Below are 24,215 nucleotides of genomic sequence, written 5' to 3' on the forward strand. Positions count from 1 at the left end.
GAAGGGTTGAAAGAACTGTGTCAAATATCAAATAATCCTATTGTAAGGGTGCTGGGTTGAAATGGGAGGAAGGACCGATATTCAGCAACACAGCTCCTGAGTTAGGCATTGCTCCCATATCCCCCTCTTCCCTTTTAGTTCCAATTCTTAGGGAAAAAAGAAAAATCTAGGCAAGGTAGAGCCAGGCAGGATGGATTATGCAAATAAAGGGAGATCTCATCCTACAACTTAATTTGGTTTCAACATAACCTCAATAAAACCACAGAAGTCTTAGGTAACCCGAGCTTTCTCATCACGCTTGGGCCTGTGGTCCAGGTTCTGGGCAACCTGGGGAAAATCCTAAAGTTCTTACATGATTTTGGTAAGTCTGCGCGGTCAAATCTTTACCGTGGTGAGACTGAATAAAATAGGAATGTTGGAGAGTTTTCTGGGTTTGTTAGCTTTGGCTCATTCTCTGTTTTCCAATCTTCTCATTAATCATCATTATTAGCTAATGGACTCCTTTGAGGTCTTTTAGCACCAAGTCACCCAAGAAGTATCTTATAGTTGGGTTACTTGAAGACTATGAAGCCTGCAAGGTATTTATATGAATCTCACTCCCTTTAACCTCAGCTAATTATGTCAGCAAATATTTTGCTTAGCTGTTTGTTAATACGTTCTAGGGTTACGGGTGAGGGTTATCTAATATCTGCCAAATTTTAAGGTTAATCTGATATCATCATCTTGGAACTTTGGCCAGAATCCTACCCAATGACCTTGTGCTGATTTATTTCTGCTAACACCAGACTTTTTGAGTCCAGAAGGTTTTAGTAACTCATTAGGAAATCTCAAAAAGCCTCCTTGACCCTGGGGTAGGCCTTAAAACTATTCAATGGATCAAGTAGAATTGATTAGATAAAATTTCTGTGGTTGCAAATATGTGTCTCACTGTGTTTACTTAAACAAACAAACAAAAAAACACAAAAAAGGGGGAGAGACTTACCTAAGTCATCTGTGGCTTGAACTTTCTTCGAAGCAGCACAGTCAATGGCTCTATGCGTGGCTGAGGAAATGTAAGACAGTTGTAGGCAGGGACTTGTAATTTTGGACATCCAATTATCAGGGTGAGAGGGAACCTGTATTATCTCTCAGCTATTCTATGAACTGTTACAATTTATTTTCCTTGTTTCATGAAGCAACATTCTTTTTAATTGGGGCAGAGGATGCCAAAGAGTGTCCTTGATGTGGATCAGGGTGAGGGAGGGTAAAAGCTGCTGTTCTCCAGATGGGGCACGTACCCTGTGCTTTAGCATTATGAGATTTACAAATAGGACCTCCAAAATTTACACCACTGTAGGCATAATCGCCCTATTTTACAGATTAAGATGTTCCCGGGAAAAGGATGGGGGAAGAGCAGAATCCTGAAAATGTAAAATCATTTCCTGGGGAAAAAAATTACTGAATTAACTGGAAGCCATGTGCTAGCAGTGACTAGATCACATTTTCTGCATCAAAAAAGTATGGAGCTTGCCTGGCTGTGGTGGCTCAGTTGTTGAGCTTAGGCCCAGGAAACAGGAGGTCACAGTTCGATTCCTGGTCAGGGCACATGCCCGGGGTTTTGGTCTCAGGCCCCAGTGTGGGGCGTGCAGGAGGCAGCCAAACAATGATTCTCTCTCATCATTGATGTTTCTATCTCTTTTTTTCTCTCCCTTCCTCTCTGAAATCAATAAAATATACTTAAATTTTAAAAAAGTATGTAGCTTGACAAAAAGGGAAACAGGGTTTTGTTTTGTTTTGCATACCAGTGGTTGAGATTAGTGAAATTAGTGCCCACCCCATGTGTACCTTTACAAATCTTTACCTTGTCTAGATGGTAAGCTCATTAAATACTTATTGGGTGTCTACCATGTGCATGGCATCTTGCTAAAAAGTAAGGGCTTCCATGGCTTGTTCATAATCAAATAATTCGGAGGGTCTTTCACTTTCCACCTCTGTCTAGGACTCCTATTCATGCTTCAAGAGGCAGCAGGTACTTCATCTCCCCTTTGAAGCCTTCCCTGAATGCAACAATCAGACATTAATCCACCCTGTCCGTAGTACATCTACCATAAAACTTATCCGTGTTTATTTGTTAGTATGCCTATCCCTTCCTGCTGGACTGTGAGACTGTGAATTCCTTGCCACAGGGACCGGTTCCTCTTTCCCTCTTCCCCAACCCCCACCGCCACCTGCCTCCCCACAACACTCATTCCCTGGTTGTGGTTACATCAGCCTGGCTCTTAGCAGCAGTTCGTTAAGCTTGCTCAATGCATGTATTACTGTATACCAGTGAAGCAGAAAGTTATTTTTCTTCAAAGTCACTCACAATTAAAAGAATGACTAACTGAGCAATTGCTACTGCACCGTTTACATGCATTATCTAATTTAATCTTCCTGCAACTGTATTAGGTTGGTATTATTTCATTGGCTCCTGCATTTATAAGACTGTGCTCAGAGATATTAAGCAGCTAGCCCAGATCACTAAGTAAGTAATGGAATAGGAAACGAAACCTATTCTGCCTGACTCTGGAGTCATGTTTACACCACTAAGTTACATGGAGTCCCATTTAAAAAAAGAACTACGTCTTACAATGTCATATATTTACTTTTTTACACTCCTCTCAACAACATGTAATAGAGAATTGTACAAACATGGACTTTTCCAGCTCTGGGTACATATTACCTGTTAATATTTAGGTGGAGAGAAATTTCTCAATATCCTTCCAGTGTAATCATTAATATACTCATCATCCACCAAGCTTTTATCATGTTAAAGAGGAGTGAAATAAATCAGACAAAGACAAATACCACGATTTCACTTATATGTAGAGTCTAAAAAACAAAATAAATTAATAAACAAAAAAAGCAAACAAATACACAGAGCAAATTACTGGTTGGTAAATTTGGGGGTGTTGTGGGGGCTGGGTGAAAAAGGTGAAGAAATTAAGATGTACAAATTAGCAGTTACAAAATCATCATGGGGATGTAAAGTATAGCATAGGGAATATCCTAATATATATAAAGAGCTAAGTGCCGTCACGACTGAATGGGCGACCGGTCACCGTGAAGTGCATGGAGCACCTCTCGGTCCCCCCCTCTCCCCCAGCCCCAAGTTGCTCACCATGAGGGGGTGCTGGTGGCGGGGTGGGACTGGGGACTGTTGAGTGGTAGTGGCGGGCTGCTTCACGGGGTGACCCTGAGCTTAGCGGTGCAGTCACCTGGGAGGCAGGGAGTTTCGCAGTTGCAGGGTGGGGGGAGGGGGGATTTCGTGGAGCAGTGACGGGGTTCATGGAGCATCCTGGGGTGGGGAGCTTCACGTAGCGTCGCAGGGTGGCAGAGGCCATGCGACGGAGGCCAGGCTAGGCTTAAGGACCCTAACCGCGCATGATTTCGTGTGTGCTGGGCCTCTCGTAGTAAATAATATTGTAATAACGATGTATGGTGTCAGGTGGGTAAAAGACTTACTGGGGTAAAACCCTTTGTAAGTTATATCAATGCCTAATTGCATGTTGTACACCTGAAACTAATATAATATTGTATGTTAACTGTCATTGAAAAATAAAGAATGAAAAAATTAATTATAAAAAGAAGAAAGCACACCCAGGGTCTAAAATGTCCTTAGAGCTTGAGACTTTAGGCTCAAGAGAGTCCATAAAAATGCCCAAGTGCCTGGTGGATATGACAGTCAGGCAGATCTGAGTATGTTTATTCTGATAAACTGTATCCCTGAAAAATCCGAGGCACATTCTTAGTCTCTCAATAGAGAGATGCAGAGGGCCTGTGTGGGGGAATTCCTTCAGAGGGAGGCTGTTCACTCTGGGAGATGGTGAGCTCCCCTTTAGAAAATAAATCCCTGAGGGCAGCGATGGCGCGTCGCCCCACGACACCTGCCCCTAGGACACAGTGCCCACTAGATCCGCTCAGCAAGTTTTTGTTGATGAAGCACTATCCATCCTCATATAGATCAGCTGGAGCCATATCCCCGAAGGAAATATTGCCATAAAAAATAGACTATTCCATATTTGAAAATAAGATATAGATTATGCTCAGCAAGGTGGAGGGGAAGGAGAAGCGGTGGGAGTCAGAATATCTGCATAAAAATCTAGACATCATCTTTTAAAGAGACTCTGGCAGCAGGGAGGGGAAAGCTGCGTGGCTCTATTAATAGTGAAATGGCAGGGCACACACTCTATGGAACTGTTCCATTTGGTGTGAGGGGAAGACGGCATCTTTTATACCACACCTTCCCCCACTGCTCCACCGATAGCTTTGTAGCAAAGAGCTGCCAACAGCATGCTGCAACATGACTAAAGCCCCACAGCACACGGAACTGCGAGATGGTATTCTTGCTCTGCCCATGGAAAATCCCACTTATAATGTCATCACATCCACGTGTAGCCCCATGTGCATGAAGTGCAGCCTACCACCTGAGAATCTGCAGCTGAAATGAAGGGAGCTGGGTATATGTCTGAGGCAGGAAAGGAAAAAGAAAGAGAACCACAGCTTCTCACAAGCCAGCCATAAAGGTCATTTTGCTTATCAAACCCATTGGTGTACTTATCTTAACCCATTCTTTGAAACAATAAAAATGTTTCAGTGTCTTGGAAGCACTGAGCAGATGATCAGCTTTTCTTTTTAAATCAAGAATGAGTGTGGGGGGGTGAGTGGGGGGCAATGGGGCGATAAGGACACACATGTAATACCTTAATCAATAAAGAAAAAAATTAAAAAAAAGAATGCTAAGGTCATTGCAGACATGTGCCATTCATGTTATTATTGCTTCAAAAGCTATACATAGTAATGACAAAAATCATTTGTAAAAAAGACGCTTTAAGAAACACTGATATTCCCACCCCTGCTAGATAACTACTCTTAACAATTTGATGAATATATTTGTGGAGCCATGAAAATGAACTCATGTTGTGAATATTGTTTTAGAACACTTTTTTTTTCACTTATAAACATATTGGGAACAATTTTCTGTGATTATATAGTTTTAAAAAATTAATTATAATAAAATTACACATTATATTACATCAAGGCACATATTTTAATATCATTTAAAATATTTTCATTGATTTCAGAGAAGAAGAGAGAGGGGGAAAGAGACAGAAACATCAATGAGGAGAAAGAATCATTGATTGGCTGCCTCCTGCATGCCCTCTACTGGGGATTGAGCCTGCAACCTCGGGCATGTGCCCTGACTAGGAGGTCACAGGAATTGAACTGTGACCTCCTGGTTTATAGGTTGATGCTCACCCACTGAGCCACACCGGACAGGCTTAACATCATTTTTAATATCTGTATAGTATTCCATAATTTAATAAGTGTTTCTTTTTTTAAGTGTTTCATTTTTAGAAATTCAGAGAACAGACTGACAGTTATCAGAGGGGAGGGTACTTGGCAGGCTAGGTGAAATAAGTAAAGGTTCTTGGGCCTTTTATTGATAGATTTGGAGTTCCCTGATCCAACTGCAGCTTGTTTGAGAGATTTTAGCCTGAGACAGGACAGGCCATTCATATACAAAAGCCTCTGTACACAGCTTGGGTGGGGTTATAAATTGGAGGAGGCGGGATCTTAGGGAATCACCAGGGCAGAGCAAATAGAAATGGCTGCCAGTCAGGCCTGCGATCTGGGAGGTCTCTGTATAGGAACAATGATCTTTGCGAGCACCTCTGTCCGGGAGAAAGCTGCCCCCGAGTTCCTGCACCAATGCCAGACAATCCAGTTCCTGTTCATATGTGTCTGTGTTCCCCAGAGCCTCACTCTGGAGCTGAAGCTCAGAGGAAGTGAGACCTTGTAAGTTCAGTTCGTGGTGCCGGCCTTTTAAGAGGAACAGCTGGGTCTCCAGCAGCCTCTGTGTCACTGAGTCCCAATCTGCACTGGTTTTTACAGCTTTTAGTTTTTACTGTCCATAGGGACTCTTTTCCCAGCTTTGGGACCTTGGGCTTGGGGTCTGGTGTGGGGCTGGGACCCCTTGCTCTTCCAGGCAGCCTCTGCAGAGACAGCCTCCCTCCCAATTAAAACAGTGGCACACGTGGGTGCCGGATCAGCCCCAGTCTCAATGTGCTTTCTTCTTTACTTCTCTAGTTGTTGGACTTCCATTCAGCCAGCTTTCCAGTGGTTCTGAATGATGGTTCTGTATTTTAGTTGTAATTTTGATGTGCTTGTGGGAGGCAGTGAGTACAGGCATTTACCTACATTGCCATCTTCCCCGTGATTCTCTACTCTCAACTTGTTTTTTTACAGTAGCTGATATTGCTGTTGGATTTCTCTGTTTCTAAGTCAGGCATGTCACCCAGGGAAGAGGGAGCAGACCCTGTTAGCCCCTTATGGATCTGGGGGCAGGGAGGGCAGCTCTTCTCTTGTTCCTATCAATCGTATTTTCTGGTGTCTGAGCCCAGCACTATATTTACCTTGGCTTGATATCAGAATTTTAAATATTGAATTTTGAAGCATTGGACACGCATCCTGTTATGACATGGCTACTGCCTCTTATTCCCATTGACTCTGTTCTTTGACAATCATATTCCTTCCTCTTCTTTTCTGCATCAGTCCCCTTAGATCTTAGGTGTTTGACCCAGATTTGAGCCAGAGTATAGTGACTCTGTTCAAACGTAGTCTCAGAGTTCCAGATTTTCATTTTCAAAGATCCTGTTAAGGTAACATTGAATTTTTTACCCATAAATGTTATCACCCATTGCTGTCTGTGTGCCGGTGGCCATCTAAGATAAGCCTTGTGTGAAAGTTCCCTTGCTTATTAAATCTGCCACTGACTGCAAAAATAAATAAATAAATAAATAAATAAGGAAATCAAATAATTAAAGCCAGAACTGGGTTCAAATCCTGTTTTCCCTAACATACCAGCTCTGTAACCTGCTATTTTAACCTTTACAAAATTTAAAAAAGTTTTTAAAATTTATTTTTATTGTTGAAAGCATTACAGATGTCCCCCTTTCCTCCCCATAGGGCCCCCTCCACCTGCTCCAGCACTATTGTCTGTGTCCATGGGTTATGTATATCTATATATATAAAAACCTAATATGCAAATTGTCCCCTCAGGAGTTCGACCAGGAGACCGGGAGTTCAATTGCTCACTATGACATGCACTGGCCACCAGGGGGAGACACAAAATGAAGGAAGGCCCCGGCAGCAGCCGAGGAAAGGAGGCCCTGGCCGGCAGCCAGAAGAAAGGTCCCGGCCAGCAGCCAGAAGGCCCTGATTGGCCCTGATCACCGGCCAGGCCTAGGGATCCTACCTGTGCATGAATTTCATGCACTGGGCCTCTGGTATGTATATAAATTTGTTGTTAATCTCTTCCCGCTCCCATCATTCCTCCCTTCCTCCCCCCCATCTCATCTACTGATGGGCACCTGGGCTGTTTCTAAAACTTAGCTATTGTAAATAGCGCTGCTATGAACATAGGGGTGCATATATTCTTTCTGATTGGTGTTTTGGGATTCTTAGGATATATTCCTAGAAGTGGTATCACTGGGTCAAATTAACCTTTAAGACTGAGTTTCCTCATCTATAAAATGGTGATAATAATAATAAAAATTTTCTTAAAAGATGAAACTTTTCAGGATACCTAGCATGGTGCTTGCAGATAGTAGAAGCTTGATAAATGTTGGTTAAATTGGTGTGTTTTATTCTGTTTTCTTCTCTTCTACATCAGGTGACATGTTAGGTATAATCTTTTGGCGTGTTCACAGAACAAATGATTTCTGTCTTATTCTGTTCTATAATCCACTAAAAAAACAAACAAACCACTATTATTCTTCCAAGGATCCTGTTAGAAATAGTTGATCCTGATCATCTGCTTTCGTAAGGTGTGTGATCTCATGTCACTGACTCAAGTTCTCAGTGCTGTTGGTCAAGGCTCTCCTTTGGTCTATATCATGCTTCACTGACGTTCCCCGCCCAGCTCTACCCCAGATTGTGTCTAGGAAGCAGCTTTTGAGACGAAGTTTCAGTAGCTTCTTTATACAGCCATTCCTTCTTTCCTCCCTCAGGTAGAGGGGCTACTTCCTCTGTGGCCCCTTGGCACCCCATCAGTGCATCGCACATAGAACCTGCCAAATAAGGGTTCAAGGCCCTTATTTGTCATTGTAATCTTTCTTTCCCTTTGTGCCCCAAGATCCAGCATAGCATTTGGCATATAGTAAGTTTTTTTTTAGAAATAACCCATATACACCTATATATCTATAATATACCTGTTTAATTGATTTCAGAGAGGAAGGGAGGAGAGAGATAGAAACATCAATGATGAAAATCATCGATCAGCTGCCTCCTGCATGCCCCCTACTGGGGATCAAGCCCACAAGCCGGGCATGTGCCCTTGACCAGAATCAAATCCAGGACCCTTTAGTCCATAGGCCCACGCTCTATCCACTGAGCCAAACCAGCTAGGACTGGCATATAGTAAGTGCTAAATACATGTCTGGTGAAGGTATGAGTAATGAATGGTGAAAGAGAATAGTTATGATAGATGTCATTGCCACAGAAGTGTCCCACATGCTGTCTATGGAGCGCTCTAGGAGGCCAGATGGGACCTTCAAAAAGGGTTTGAGCGCCTGCTTCCATGTTTTCTGTAGAGATAATCCTGTGGCTGACAAAGGTTGAGAGGTGACTGAAATATTTGCTGAGCTAAGATGCTTCAGCTAAAATTTCAAATGGCTGTTTGTCTTTATAAACTTCTTGGGATAAATAAACTTAATTTCTATAATATACACTGAGCTCTGGTGGTGGCCCAAAAGTGGGTGTATGACCTCATGTGTATATTGTCCCCGAGGTATTCAGTGAATATTAAACTTGGTATATTGAAAAGGCCTCGGAAACACCAATATGTCTTTGAAAATTAAAACCCCTAATGTATTTTCTTAGTTTTTTGTATAGTTAAGATGTTCATCATTTCAATAACCCGTCTCATTTTAAAATTAAGGGAAGCAACTGATGGAATAAATAAATAAGTTGGGGAGAAGAGACAAATCTTTCTTATAGTCTAATTTCTGGATATGCCCCCCTCCAAATAATATACATAGACACTTCCCTCTCCAGGAGGTTCTCACCCACCACCCCCCTTGAGTGTGGGCTGGACTTAGTGACTCCCTTCCAACGAATGAATAAAGGAAAGGGAAGAATGGTGAACTCAGAGGGGAGAAACTTGGCAAACATTACCTTAACTAAGGTTGAAAGCTAATGTCACCGTCGCATCATGTGGATATGAGGTACCCCTGATGTGAAGTGACAAGAAGGGTACTTCACCTCTGTGTTATTTGTTGCAAAAACACATGACCTTAGTCTAATCTTGAGAAAAAACAAGACATGCTACAGGATATGTGACTAGTACTTAATATAGTCAAGGTTGTGAAAAACAAGGAAAAGACTGAGAAACGGTCACAGATCAGGGGAGGCTGGGGAGACGTATAATGCAATGTGGTACCACAGGCTGGATCCTGGCACAGAGAGAGGACAGTAATGCAAAAACTGGTGGAATCCAAATAAAGTCTGGAGGTCGGTGAATGGCCTCTATCAACGTCAGTTTCTTAGTTTTGACAAAGGTACCATAGTAATGTAAGGTGTGAAAAATGGGGAAACCGGTAAAGGGTGTAATGAGAACTCCCTGCATTACTTTTGCCACTTTTCTGCAAGTAAAAATGTATTCTAAAATAGTTTATTTAAAAATAATACGGGAAGCAGGTCTTGCGCTCCCTTTATTTCTTTTTTAAACCCATAGTCAAATGACAGAAACCTTTCCCAGGTAGCTAGGGAAAAAATGAGCCCATGTGAATTGCTTTGTATTGGGAAAGTCTGCTGTATTACAAATTAACTCCTATTGTACCAAAAACTTTCCAAGGAAAGCACTCAATTAGGGAAAAAACAAAGTGAAAAGAAAATATTCACATTTTGCAGGGTATGTAATCCATAGTGGCATTTTTACAAGATAAAGATACATTTCTTTTAAGTGGTTCAACAAGACAAGGATTGGTAGATTTTTCCTGCCTTTAAAAGCACTGTCCCCTGGCCTGGCCAGCATGGCTCAGGGGTTGAGCGTCAACTTATGAACCAGGAGGTCACAGTTCGATTCCGAGGTCAGGGCTCCTGCAGGAGGCGGCCAATCAATGATTCTCTTTCATCATTGATATTTCCATCTCAATCTCTCCCTGCCTCTCTGAAATCAATAAAAATATATTTTAGAAAAGGCATTGTCCCCTGGATTTTGGAAAAGCTTTAGTTATTACTTTCCTGGGTCAAGCAATTAAGGCTTTGGTAACCTGTAAGGACAATAGGGTAAATAATTCCTTTATTAGTCAACAAGTGCAATTTGTGTTTTGGCAGACATTAAGTTTTTAAATATTCAGTGTGGGGGAAGAAAAGAATGGTACACAATCTCTGGCAATCTACCAGTGCTTGAAGAGAGAAAAGGTGAATTTTCTTGTGTATAGACTGAAAATACTCTCAGCCCAAATCACCGTTCTCCAGCTGTGATTAGGCAGAGAATGAAATTTTACAATGTTTACCTCTTTGATTTTTTCATTTTCAGTGCAGCATCGGCTCAGTGTACATATCAGTTTTCATCCTTAAATGCGCGTGAAGCCAAACCGGGCGTTTGCAGAGCTCTAATCTCTGTATGATTTGATGTTACTGTGCAGTGAAGCTGTGCTAGTTAATTGTTTTCCTGACTGAATTTCCATCTCCTTTTTCCCCCTGCCCCCATTCTGCCTGAAGGAGCCCATAAAGCAAAAAACAAACAAACAAAAATCTCTCCAAAGCATCGTTTGCCAGGGTAGCAGCCTCGTCATAATATGGGCGATAATGATGATGGATAATTGTAATCCTTAAGTGGTTTCAGCTTATGGTTATTAGGGAAGGGAGTAAAGTGAGGATGGGTGTGCGGAAGGAAAACATGGTTTACTCTGCTTTAATTGCCTTTTCCAGCATTTCAAACAATAGAATGAGAAAGTCATCTCTTTGCATCTCTTGCTGGATTCTGTTCTAGTGTTGGTATATGGCCGTGGATTATAGTCCATTGGTACATTGTATGAGCATGATTACTGGAGGAAAATTCATGGTAACAAATGAGATATTTGACTAACTACTTTAAATAATGATCGATTTCTATGGCTTCCTGTACATTGCCTTTTTCATACTAATCAATAGCTTAGGCAATATATAAACAACAGCTTTCTGTAATAAATAATAGTATTATGTAATGCTAGTTAAATTTAGAAATTGCTATTTTATTGCATCTCTCACTCATAAAATGCAGTGCCAAATAGTAATTGAGATTGAGTTAGAGTCTCATCATAATGCATTGCTTCACATGCCCATCCAGGAATTGTTTTTTTCCAAAGACCTATATAGAGATCACCTAGCCCTAGCCGGGTTGGCTCAGTGGATAGAGTGTCGGCTTGCGGACTGAAGGGTCCCCAGTTCCTTTCGGGTCAAGGGCACATGCCTCAGCTGATCTCCAGTGGGAGGTGTGCAGGAGGCAGCCAATCAATGACTCTCTCTCATCATTGATGTTTTTGTCTCTCTCTCCCTACCCTTCCTCTCTGAAATCAATACAAATATATTTAAAAAAGAGAGAGCTCCCTAAAGCATTGGCCTGCAGACTGAAGGGTCCCGGGTTTGATTCTGGTCAAGGGCATATAACTTGGTTTCAGGTTCCATCCCTGGCCCTGGTCAGGGTGCGTGTGGGAGGCAACCAATTGACGTGTCTCTCTCACATCAATGTTTCTTTCCCTGTCTCCCCCCTTCCCTTCCACTTTCTCTGAAAATCAATGGAAAAATGTCCTCAGGTGAGGATTAACAAAAAACACAACAACAAAAATGAGAGATCCCTTGGGTAATAATGGATGACTGAGGAAGACCAAGATGTGGAGGCAGCAAAGGGGAAGAAAAGAAAAAGCGTCTAAATGCGGTTAGAGGGAATGAAGGGAAAGAAAGAACATAAAAAGGTTATGTGGCCGGTTTCCTCTTCTGGATCCCAGTAAACAGTTTTAATAGAAATGGGTGGGAGGCAAGAAGAGCCAACCGGAAAGTCTGAGAAGCAGGCCTCCTGTCCTCAGGAGAGCAAAATGTCTCCGACAATAAGATGGGAGATTTATTAGGAAGAAACAACATGTGCTGTTTTCCTCTCCCTGGTGTTCCTAAAGCCCTCACTCAGCTTGACAGGGGAATGCAGGCTCCAGTTAGCTTGAGTCGCTTCAGGAACATCACTGGCTGCTTTGAGAATACATGTCTACCGGCTACGAGTCAATTATCTCCGAGCCCCCATCCCCAAGGATAAACGCATTCCCCCACTCCTCAGATAATCCCATCATCTGCAAGAAAAATGAAGCTCTCCCAGGTGGCTGGAAGCAGACGGGGGAAATGGAGCTGCATTCCATTAGTTTTATAATTGGAAGGTGCACCCTCATCCCAAAGCAGAGTGATAAACAGTACTTCTTGCAGCACAGCTATCTGGAATGGCAATACTTCCTGTTGAAAAATATGCAGTGACTGTATTATGAATCTTCTTTATAAACTCCAATACACATGCTTTCAAAAGTGTAGCTCAAAATAGAATTGGGAAAGTAAGACGCACGTGGAAGAGGAAAGAATCAAATAAAGCCCAATTGGTAGACAAGGAAAGTAAAACCTGGAGCTGCTTCTGAAAGCTTTTAATTTGTGTGGCCTGGGAAGAACTGCTCTTCCTTTCCTGCAGTATCTGAAAGTGTCTCTTAAGCCAACCAGAGTAGCAGGAGAACTTCAATAGCAGCTCAGAACTACTATGGCTAACGGGTCTACATTTTTTTTTCTTTTCAACTTGGAATGAACTCTCATTTTTTGCTCTTCATTAAATTTTGCTTCCTCTTCACAGTCAACTCACATTCTACCTCTGTTTTAACTGACCCCACTCCCTGCGTTCTCTTCCTTCCTTTGAACTTTTATCACTAATGCCAAATGCTTTGATTATAAAGATTCTTTGATTTTTTAATAAGTGAATCATCTTTCCAAATAAAGGGTCAATTCTTAGAGGGCAGTGATCAGGTCCTGGCTTCTTTTGTGGATTCACCAATTAACTTGTCACAGTGATGAATTCATGGGTAATGATTAATAAATACTTGTTAGCCGGTTGATTGATTAAAAAAACATGAAAATCTCCAGTTATTTCCAATCTAGCATAGAACATTTTTCTTTTTTATTCTTTTCTAAAAAAAATTTTGAAGATCTAATTGTCCTAATTTTTTTTTAATATATTTTATTGATTTTTTACAGAGAGGAAGGGAGAGAGATAGAGAGTTAGGAACATCGATCAGCTGCCTCCTGCACATCTCCCACCGGGGATGTGCCCGCAACCCAGGTACATGCCCTTGACCGGAATCGAACCTGGGACCCTTCAGTCCGCAGGCCGACGCTCTATCCACTGAGCCAAACCGGTTTCGGCTAATTGTCCTAATTGTTTTAAAGGTTCCCATATTTTTATAATCTTTTTAATTTTTAAATTGTAGTTGACATACAATATTATATTAGTTTCAGGAGTACACCCCAGTGATTAGACATTATATAACTTAGTAAGTGATCATCCCGATAAATCTCGTACCCATCTGACACTACACATAGTTATTAGAATAGTATTGACTATATTCCCTGTGCTGTACTTTACATCCCCATGACTTCTCTGTAACAAGCAATTTGTACTTCTTGATCCCTTCACCTTTTTTACGCATTCACCAAACCCCCTCCCATCTGGCAGCTGTCAAAATGTTCTCTGTATCTAGGAGTCTGTTTCTGTTCTGTTTGTTTGTTTGTTTGTTTATTTATTTATTTATTTATTGTTAGATTTAATTGTTGATAGATATGTATTTATTGCAATTTCATTGTTCATAATTTTTACCTTTTTCTCTTTCTTCTTCTTAAAGACCCTTTAACATTTCATGTTATACTGGTTTGGTGGTGATGAACTTTAGCTTTTTCTTATATGGGAAGCTCTTTTTATGTCCTTCGATTCAAAATGACAGTTTTGCTGGACAGAGTAATCTTGGTTGAGGTCTTTGCTTTTCATCACTTTGAATATTTCTTTAAAAAACTCTTTTACTATTTTTTAGAAAGAGAAAGGAAGGGAAGGAGGGAAAGGGGGAGGGAGGGAGGGAAGGAGAGAGAGAGAGAGACATTGATTGGTTGTCTCTCGCATGCTCCCCAACTGGAAATCAAACCCAAAACCTGGGCATGTGTCCTGACCAAGAATCAAACCTGCCACCTCTTGGGGTACAGGACAATGATCCAACCAACTGAGCCATACTGGCCAGGGCATCACTTTGAATATTTCTTGCTGTTATTTGTCTTGTAGGGCTTAGTGATATCACCTCCCCAGTTACCTGAGTTGGGTGCTTCAAGTGCATCCCTCACCCCCATGTGGGCTGTGTACACCTTTCTGTTGTACTTGAGCCTTGAATATTGTTGGGCATGTTAATGGGAGGGATTTACCCCTAGGCTGATTGGATATGAGTACTGAATGTGACCACAGTAGAGGATCAGCTGTGCAGGGGCTGTCCCCACAGAGCAGGACTTACTTAGGTGGGGCTCTGGTGCCCAATGAGTATGCATCACTTGTGGAGGTGGTTGGGTGGTGCTTGGGTGTGGTTTGAAACTGTCTACTAGATGCATTGGCTTTGGGGCCTCCCAGGAGGAGCAGGCCAAGGTCAGCTGCCACCTGTGTTCTGCCTGGGGCCACCCAACATGAGCTACAAAGAGATCTGCAGATTTCTACTACTTGGGCTGGGCTTGGATGTGCCCAGGAGAGGCCAAGCTGTGAACCAAGGCTGGATGCTGTGAGTGCCAGGCCTGGGGCCACTTAACAAGTGGTGCAGGGCATACTGAGGCCTGATGCAGAGCATACTGAGGTCTAAGAAAAGGAACAGTGGCCTCTGCCAGCACTTTGGGCTGGCAGAAAGCTGCCCCCCATCTAGTTCTTGCCCTAATGTCAGACAATTCAGATCTTCCTCCTGTGTCCCTGATTCCTTTCAAGATGCTGCCCCATCACTGGAGCACAGAGGAAGTGAATCTGAGCAAGTCTGTGTACAGGTCCTTTAAGAGAAATGCCTGAGACTCCTGCAGCCTCAGTCTCCTTTAGCCTCAATCCTCGCTGGTTTTTACAGCCAGAAGTTATGGGAACTTCTCTTCCTGGCACTGGAACCTTGGGCTGGGGAATGTGGTGTTGGTTCGGGACCCCTCACTCCTTAGAGGAAAATTCTGAGGCTGATATATCTGTTCAGATTTTTATTTGCCACATACCTGTTCTGGTTTCTACCCCTCCCACCAGTCTCCATGTGTCTTCATCTTTAAAGCCCTAGTTATAGGGCTTCTATTCAGCTAGATTTCAGGTAATTATGCATGATGGTTGTTCTGTAGTTTAGTTGTGATTTTTGATGTGGTTGTGGGAAGGATTTGAGTACTGTGTTTACCTTTGCTGCCATCTTGACCGGAAGTCTTAAATGTCTTCATTAAGCAATTCACAAATCGAGTAGCATCCCATCTCAGAAGTAAAAGGTGCTCTGAACACAGGGCATTTTCTTATGGCAGGTATAGTCACTTAGGAAAAGTGTTGGGATAATCATGCATCATTAAGCTCCAAATCAGTGCCCAGACAAGGGACAACATGCTCAATCAGTCTGTCAATCAGGATCCAATAGGGGAAGCCTTAAACATAGAATTTAGAGTGTATTTGCTTCTACTGTCTCAAAGTCCTAACTGGACCTCCTCTCCTATGATTCCTCTTCAGCCAAATTATCTTCCTTTTGGACATTCCTCTCTTCTGTTGACCATTTGGAACAGACTAATTAATCTGGCTTTGCTAGGGCTATATTATTGGATTGGGTCATAACTCAAGATTTGAATGACTGGAATAGGGGTAGCTTTGGCAGCATTTGGAATTCCTCAAAAGTGAAATAAGTTAATGATTTGTAGACCTGGGATTAAACTTTGCACCTAAAAGTGTAATTATGATTTAGAGTTACCAGTGAAACAAACAGTGAAGCAATGTATATAATCATATCTTACAGGACACTGCAGCCCATAATGATGGACTCAAGCGTGTGTGGATTATGCTAATAGAAATCTCAGGTTGAAGCCTTTACCAACCTCATAAATGGAAACATGGTCCTCCAAAATTCTCATTGACAGTGTTCCCAGGGTGGTTCCAATGCATTTTGGGGGAGCATTCATAGTCCTCTCTTTGCTAATATGAAGTCATCATTCACCCTTCACACTCATACCATGGCTTTGTTAGTTACTGTATTGCTGCCACCTCTATTGATAATAGGGTTCCCACAGGCACTGCCTTGATGATCAAGTATTTCAAGTCCTCTAATTTGGGATTCAGGAACATGAGTAGGTGTCATGAATCTCTTTCAATTCATTAAAAAAGGACAACTGATTATTTGACTATTATTCATTTATTCATTCAACACCTCAGTCCAGAAGAGATTAGCTATCAACAGTGTACTAAATGAAAGAAAGGATACAACAAAGAGCTGTGGAAATCAGGACCAAAGTAGAATGTAGGTAGGAAACTAATAAAGCAAAGAATGAGCATAGTATAAGAAAAGGCATATGATAGGTGTATGGTCCTGGAGAGCTTCTGGATGGGGGATATAAGTTTAGCTTAACAATTTCTAGCAGCCATAACAAAGATGGAAATCGAAGAGGAAGATAATTTACTCTGTTCATATTTGTAAACAAGGTGACCATTTAGGAGAATTCAGCTTTTCTTGATACTGAGAGTAACAGGAAATGGGTCTTGGTGAAAAGGATACTGTGTCAAGGTAGTGGATGATGCTTTCAACAACATCTTTGTGTGAGATTTGTCTTGTCTTTCAGTGTTAGATTATAATGTCCTTCAATGTCAAGATGATGATTGTATAGTTCACTAGTGTTCTTGCTTGATCCAAAGCTGAAATTTGAATTGTCTGGGGGAATTGACATATTTGCATACTCTCCAGACACCCTTCCATCAATATTATTTTGGGCAAGTGCTTCCTACTTCTCTTAGCTCCTAAGAGGCAGTCTAGTGAGTGGTTAAGCATGCAGACTCTGGACTCAGACTCCCTGGATTCAGATCCCAGCTCTACTATAATGACCCTCAGTTTCTTCATCATGGAAAAAGGATAATGCATTCCTCATAGAGATGTTATCAGTAGGAAATGAGATAATGTATATAAAGTGCTGAGTAATGGGAGTGCTCAAGAAATGTGAACCATTAAGATTAGACCACAGAATGGCTTTATAGTCTCAGTGCTTTTCAGGTAGATATAGTTTGCCCTTTTTAGTTGCCTCTCTTTTTTCCTTTCAGGTATAGGAAGAGAGTCAGAATATCACCATAAGACATTGACTCCTCTTGCCTTCATCGAAATCGGGTCCCTAGACTGAGCTCATGGCCTTGATCCTTTATCCCTGCCATTTGGCACCCACAGTAGCATTTAAGGGACAGCCTTGTTTTCCTCTTTGTTTAGAGAATTTTCAGACTTGAGTCTTTTAGTTTTAAGATGACCCTTCATTCTGCATGAAGTTTATCAGTTCCTTTTGGAAAACTCTGGTTAGTCTGCCTTGACCTACCTACATTTCTGAGACTAAGTCTTCTTTTGAGACGCTTGATACTCATGAATTGGTAGACTGCACTAGGGCCAGAGGAGGCACATAGGACCCTATCTTCAGTCAACAGGGTATTTTATAATGAATGTGAACACTTTCTGGTTATGTACTCTTTAATTTCCACTGTTGCTACCATGGGTTTCATTCATGCAGTTGTAATACCAAAGTCACATTAGAGTTGTTGCAAAAGGAAAAATCAATATAATACTGATCCTGTCTTTATAGAAGATTTTTGTTTAAAATAGATTTCTACATTACTTTTGCTATATTAAAATATTAGTTATCTTGATTACTGAGTTTTTTTGGCATCTCTTAAATTTTAGATCCAAGGCCAATACCTCACTCTCCTTACACTGTCCTGGCCCTGTGTGCTGATCCAGTGATTTGTTACTGGCCTGGCTCTTGAAGATATTTGACCTCTGAACCCTAGGGCAGTTATTCCCAAATGCAGGCCTATGATGAAAATTTCACCCAATTGAGGAGACATAAGAAAATGAAGAACAATGTATTAAGTCCGTTGACAAGTTAATTTGAAATAACAACATAATGCCTTTCTTAGTCTTTTTTCTTTTTTTTAAATCCTCACCCAAGGACATGCTCTTATTGATCTCCCTGGACAAACATCAATCAGTTGCCTCCCCTATGCACCCCGACTGGGGATCAAATCCACAACCTCGGTATGTGCCCTGACAGGGAATCAAACCCGTGACCTTTCAGTGTATGGGATGACACTCCAACCAACTGAACAACATAGGCCAGGGTACCTTTCTTAGTCTTTTTGAGTTAAAATACAATTTATTAAAAACCCAGACCCTGCAAAAGTGATCAGTTATTAAGTATAGTAATGATGCTTACTCTAGATGGTAGTATCTATTAGCATCATTTAAATGTGTCTTTATTGAACAAAATAAAAAATGTGCTGACTCAATTAAAAAAATTAACTGCTCTAGGAAAAGCCACATGTGGGTGAACCTCTGCTCTAGGAGCTTGGTTATCCCTCACACCCTAGAACAGATTAGGAATAGTGACAGATTAGGAATAGTGACCGGAAGTCTGTGGCAAGAAGTGAAAGGTGAGTCAGGTGGCTGAGAGGAAATGAGGCTCATGCTAGGGATGACAGATGCAGATGGGTGACAACCTCCCATGTGTTCAACCAGGATAGGCACTCATGGATGCAGAGGCCCTGAAGCAGGTGCCGGGATATGAAAACAGGTCCAAAACAAGAGCAAATATGCAGCTGCAGTAGCCCAGGAAGCATTGCGCATGTGCACGTGGGCTCAGAGAATTCTGCTAGAGGTCTGGCTGTCTTCCGACTGACTTTTATTCCTACTCTTTCCTCAAAGTGCTCTCAGAGCACTAAGTGGCAACCTCAGAGAGATTTTCTTAGGAGAAGAAGGATATTTTCTAGTTTATCTGGTGAATTGATAAAACCAAGAAGGATGGGGATGCATTGAATATGGAAGTATTCCTGGAGAGCTAAAGCCACAGCTCCCATTGTAGTCGTGAAAAGAATCCTCACTTTCCATAGCAGGTAGCAGACAAGTGGTACTCACCAAGGAGCATGCTAGCCAGGGATTGTAGATTAGTTCAAGAAAGTAAATCCAAGGCTGGCGTTTCCATGTAGATATTCATAAGAATGCTCCCTTGCTTTGAAAAAGTAGAGATTGTGTTTGCTAGCTTTGAAAAAGTAAAGATTTTATTTTTCTTATTGTTGCTCATTATGGTTTTCTTTCTTTTTTTTAAGTTGAAGATAAGTTTGAAGTTGGAATCAGACAACTCAAATGTAAGTTTGTGCTTTTTCATATACTTTGGTAGTTGCATTCCTTCAACGAGGTCGCTGTATTCCCTGAGGCCCCGTCTTCCTCATCTGTATAAAGAAGGAGTTGAACTTTATTAGATTTTCTTCAATTCCAAATTGTTATGATTTGTTATAATTTTTATGATGACCTAGAGGGAACACCTACATGCTCCTGTCAAGCATTTCTTGCCTCCTCTTTGAAGTTCAGAGAAATACCCTGGATGAGAACTGCCTGTAGGGAAATTTCCACCACCAGCCTGGAAATGTTTGCTATGCTATTTCTCATGGTATTAAGTTTTTTGGGACTATGAGAAGGTTATGCAACTGCTTGGGGCCTTAATCTGCTACATCTATGAGACACTATGTTTTTATTCCTGTGTCACAACCTTAATGTTTTCTAGATGAAAAAAATTATTTGTTTAATTTGCTAACATGAGTGTTAACAAATAAATAGAGATAGGGTCTCTAGAAGTAGGATTCACTTAGCAGGCTATACATAACAGTACCACACCTCATGGGCAAATCTTGTCTACTCCAAAGCACCTGGAATTGTACTAGTTAGTCTTTGGTTTAGGATTTTCTCTCTCTTTGGGCTGCCCTTTAACCAGGTATAGCTTGATGTTTTTGTTTTTCTCCCTTTATCAGTTAGGGTGGTTTTACTCCTGTGTGTATCCAATCACACGTGCACTCTTTTTCCAAAGTGCTCCTGTCCTCTGGCAAGTCCAGTCAACCCTGAACTGAGCAGTGCGGCAGCATCCAGCTGACCCAGAAACCCAGCTCTGAGACCATGGAAATTTTATATTGAAGAGTCTCAAAAGTTCCAAGGACCATAAAGTTTTCAAATAAAAAAGCACTCTCAAGAGTGGGAATTCAGGGAGCTAATTCTTTAATTTGATTAAGAAGTGATCACCAGCCCTAGCTGGTTTGGCTCAGTGGATAGAACGTTGGCCTGTGGACTAAAGGGTCCCAGGTTCGATTCCGGTCATGGGCACATGCCCTGGGTTGTGGGCTTGATCCCCAGTGTGGGGCATGCAGGAGGCAGCTGGTCAATGATTCTCTCTCATCATTGATGTTTTTATCTCTCTCTCCCTCTCCCTTCCTCTCTGAAATCCACAGAAATATATTAAAAAAAAGAAGTGATCACTAACATTGGAATAGGTCTGCTCTAGTGGCTTTGTGAAATGCAATCAACATTGTATAGTGTTCACTGTCCTTGAGCGGACACCTTAGAAAACAGAATCCTCAGCACTAACTTCATATGGTGTTGCTTGTTTGTATTTTTTAAAGAAGCTATCTATTTTAAGAATATATTTTCTCTACTCGGTCTTTTTCTTAGTGATAAGATGGGGGTGGAAAAAATAGTTACACTTGAACATAACATCTTGTTTCCTACAGGCGGCTAGTTGCCAATTGAGCAGGAGTCCTGTGAAATAGCAGGTGGATATTTACCCACAAGCAAGTGGGAACTGAGGAGCCGAGAAAGGCCCCTGGAAAGAACTTGTTATTGTCAATAAAACAATGGTTAGCAACTTGGGGTGTCCTCATGCAGTGATTTTGTACCCATATTTAGTTGAAAATCCTGACCTGTCCTTTTCCAACTCTTCCTATATATAAAGTAAAGCTACTCATATCTCTGCTCATACTTGCATTTACTTTGGTGGGCTAAGAAGAGCTATATATTCTTAGTTAGCCTATGCAACAGCTGGTGGGTTGGACATCTCCAGTGTTTACATCCTTCAGTGATCCCATGTGACTTCCTCCCTGAGCCGTCTCTGACTCTCCAGGCAGAGTCTGCTGTTTCCTCCCCGTGCTTCCCCACTCTGCTGGTTTCTGTCATAGTGCTGATTTTAGCGTGTGATAATTATTTGTTTGTATGTCTCTCTCCCTGGCTGTTCTATCTTTAGAGGTAGAGAACCTGGAAGGTTCTCAATAAATGTTTGTTGGATGAGTGAATCAATGTGTGAAAGATGAATGAATGATGGAAGAGAGAGCTCTCTCCTCATTAGTAGTTGCCTTTCTGAGTTACTGTCCATCACCATGGGACCCCCAAAATTTGGTGCTAGGGTGCCCACCCTGGCTCAGGATAGCCAAGGGACTGCTCTGTCCCATGTTCTACACCAGTGGTTCTCAACCTTCTGGCCCTTTAAATACAGTTTCTCATGTTGTGACCCAACCATAAAATTGTTTTCGTTGCTACTTCATAACTGTAATGTTGTTACTGTTATGAATTGTAATGTAAATATCTGATATGCAGGATGGTCTCAGGTGACCCCTGTGAAAGGGTCGTTTGACTGCCAAAGAGGTCGTGACCCACAGGTTGAGAACTGAGGCTTTTCTACATTGAGGCTTTAGTTGCAAGTAATGATGAATTTTTTTTGGAAAGAGGCTTTAGAGCCAGACTGTTGAGGAATTTAGACAATATTTCAAAGGCAATATGGAGCCATTTAAAGTTTTTCAGCTGAGGAATGAAGTAGTGAAAACTTTAAGAAGATTAATCTGGCAGATGTGTATAGCATGGTTTATAGGAGGGAAAAAAGTACCCACAAGGAGGTTGTATATTCCCTATAGTAAAAGTCTCCACATGTGGAATGATAGGTGACTAAAAAATCTAGTGTTCATCTGAAATCAACTGAAAATTTGCATATTAAAATGTAAACTGAATCTCTGTGTAGCTAAGGAGAAATCCTAGATCAGTGAGCTCGGATTGGGTCCTTAAATTGATTTTAATGGTGCAGTTTTTGTTTGTCCTGTTCTAATCAGAGCTATATATTCTTTGTTCACCTATGCAAGGTAGGAAGGGTGAACTATGCCAGCAGGCTCCTATATGCAACTTGAGGCCCGGTGCATGAATTCATGCACGGGTGGGGTCTCTCGCCCTGGCTGGTGATTGGGGCTGATTGGTCCGGCCAGGGGGAGGGAGTAGGGGAGGATGGCTGGCCTATTGGGGCCAGCTGGTAGCAGGGAGGGACCACAGGAGGTGGGTTGGCCGGCCCGCCCCAATCAGGGCCATCGGGGCCATTGGGGCCAGTCGGCCCGGGGGGTGGGGGGGAGACACTGTGGGAGGTTGGCCAGCCACAGGAGGTTGGCTGTGGGAGCACACTGAACACTAGGGGGCAGCTCCTGCATTGAGTGTCTTCCCCCTGGTGGTCAGTGCACATCATAGCAACCAGTTGACCAGTGGTTCTGTCATTTAGGCTTTTTTATATATAGACTAGGGGCCCAGTGCACGAATTCGTGCACCTTGAAAGGAACTGTGGGCCTCGAGGCCATGGTGGGCACAGGGGTGGGTGTTGGCCCATCCTCTGAGCCCCCGCCCAGCCCCTCCCACTGTGGCCCCGGTCTCCTGTCTGCTGGCAGCCCTGCTCTTGCTGCCACTGCTCCCACGCACTGATGACACCAGCCCTGCTTGCACACGCTGATGAGGTGGAGCGATTGGGGCCGGTGCCCAGCAGCATGTGCCATCAGCGGGTATGAGCAATGGCTGCTGCCCTGATCGCCCCTCAGGAGCAGGAGGAGGTGGAGAAGCCCTCAGGGGCGATCGGGGCCGGCGCCGGGCACTGGCAGTGGGTGTGAGCGCTGGGCAGGACTGCAGCACACAGGAGCAAAGAATTTTCAGTAACCACCAGAGGCTCACCCTGATGACAGCAACCAACGCCCTGCCTTGGTCTGGCACCCCTGATCACCTCCACCATCCTGCCGTGGCCAATGCCCACCATGTTCCGTGTGCGCCCCTTGGCCCCTTGGTGGTTAGTGCATGTCACATTGACCGTTGTCCTGCTGTTCGATCTATTTGCATATTAGCCTTTTATTATATAGGATAGGCATCCATTCTTAACCAGCAGCTTAGGATTTACAGAAGTTTCTAGGTAGACCTCTAATACCCTGGGCATTCATCAATGAATATTCACAAGAGTATTGAAAACAAACAGTAAATCAGAGTATCTGGCAACTGGGACCCAATTTTGCCACTTGTTTTGTGATCTTGAAAAAGTTAATTTATCTCCTTAAGCCTCAGTTTTGTCAACTGTAAAATGGAAATGGTATAGTATCCCTTTAGGGTTGTTGTGAGGATTAGTGAAACAATACAAGTAAACATAGTAAACTCCAACACATTTAATTGTGTTTGTAGTTGCTATTTGTTTTAGTTGCCAAGAGACTTAAAATAAGAGATTAAACCTCTGTTCCCTTAGGAGGCTTGAGGTCTATTAGGCGGTCTAGATTGGTGATTTTCTTTCTGCATCAGATACCAATTTAATAGGCACGGAGGATACAAACATTTCATATTCAGTTTTAAAAGGACCAACAAAAGAAATGGGCAACCATAGAGATAATTTTTGGGATATTTAAAACTCAAAGGACTTTGATCTTTAATTTTTATTGATTCACAGATATGACATGAAAAATATTGTTGAGATTAAAAAAATTGTACTAATGAATTGGAATGGGAAAACTATGGTTTTTGAAGAGTTTCAAAAGAGGAATGTTGAATTTTGATAATACCTGTGAATGTTCTCTGTGGTTATATGCTGGAAACTGACATTCTACATTCCCCTGTGTTTGTTTTAACCTAACAAGTTGTAAAAGCAATATTTTCTATTCGAATATAAGAAGGAAATATAGGACTGAGACCATTCCTGTCTGGGCCCTCTTGAGGACTTCCCCAATAATACCTAATCCCAAGTACCTAGGCTTCTCCAGTCTTGCTTTCTATTTAAACTTTTTGTTTTGAAATAATTTTAGACATTGAAAAATTACAAAAATAGTA

General features: G+C 42.1%; 1 long non-coding RNA gene across 1 annotated transcript in view; it reads left to right on the top strand.

The window, feature by feature from the left end:
* Window positions 1-24,215, top strand: part of LOC132230126 (uncharacterized) — a 463,598-nt gene that overhangs the window by 140,163 nt on the left and 299,220 nt on the right. Inside the window, exon 3 of the long non-coding RNA XR_009451812.1 lies at window positions 19,397-19,435. This is a non-coding gene — a long non-coding RNA (uncharacterized LOC132230126). The remainder of the gene's footprint in view (window positions 1-19,396; window positions 19,436-24,215) is intronic.

The sequence above is a fragment of the Myotis daubentonii genome, chromosome 3 (genome assembly GCF_963259705.1).
Source record: "Myotis daubentonii chromosome 3, mMyoDau2.1, whole genome shotgun sequence".
Lineage (NCBI taxonomy): Eukaryota > Metazoa > Chordata > Mammalia > Chiroptera > Vespertilionidae > Myotis > Myotis daubentonii.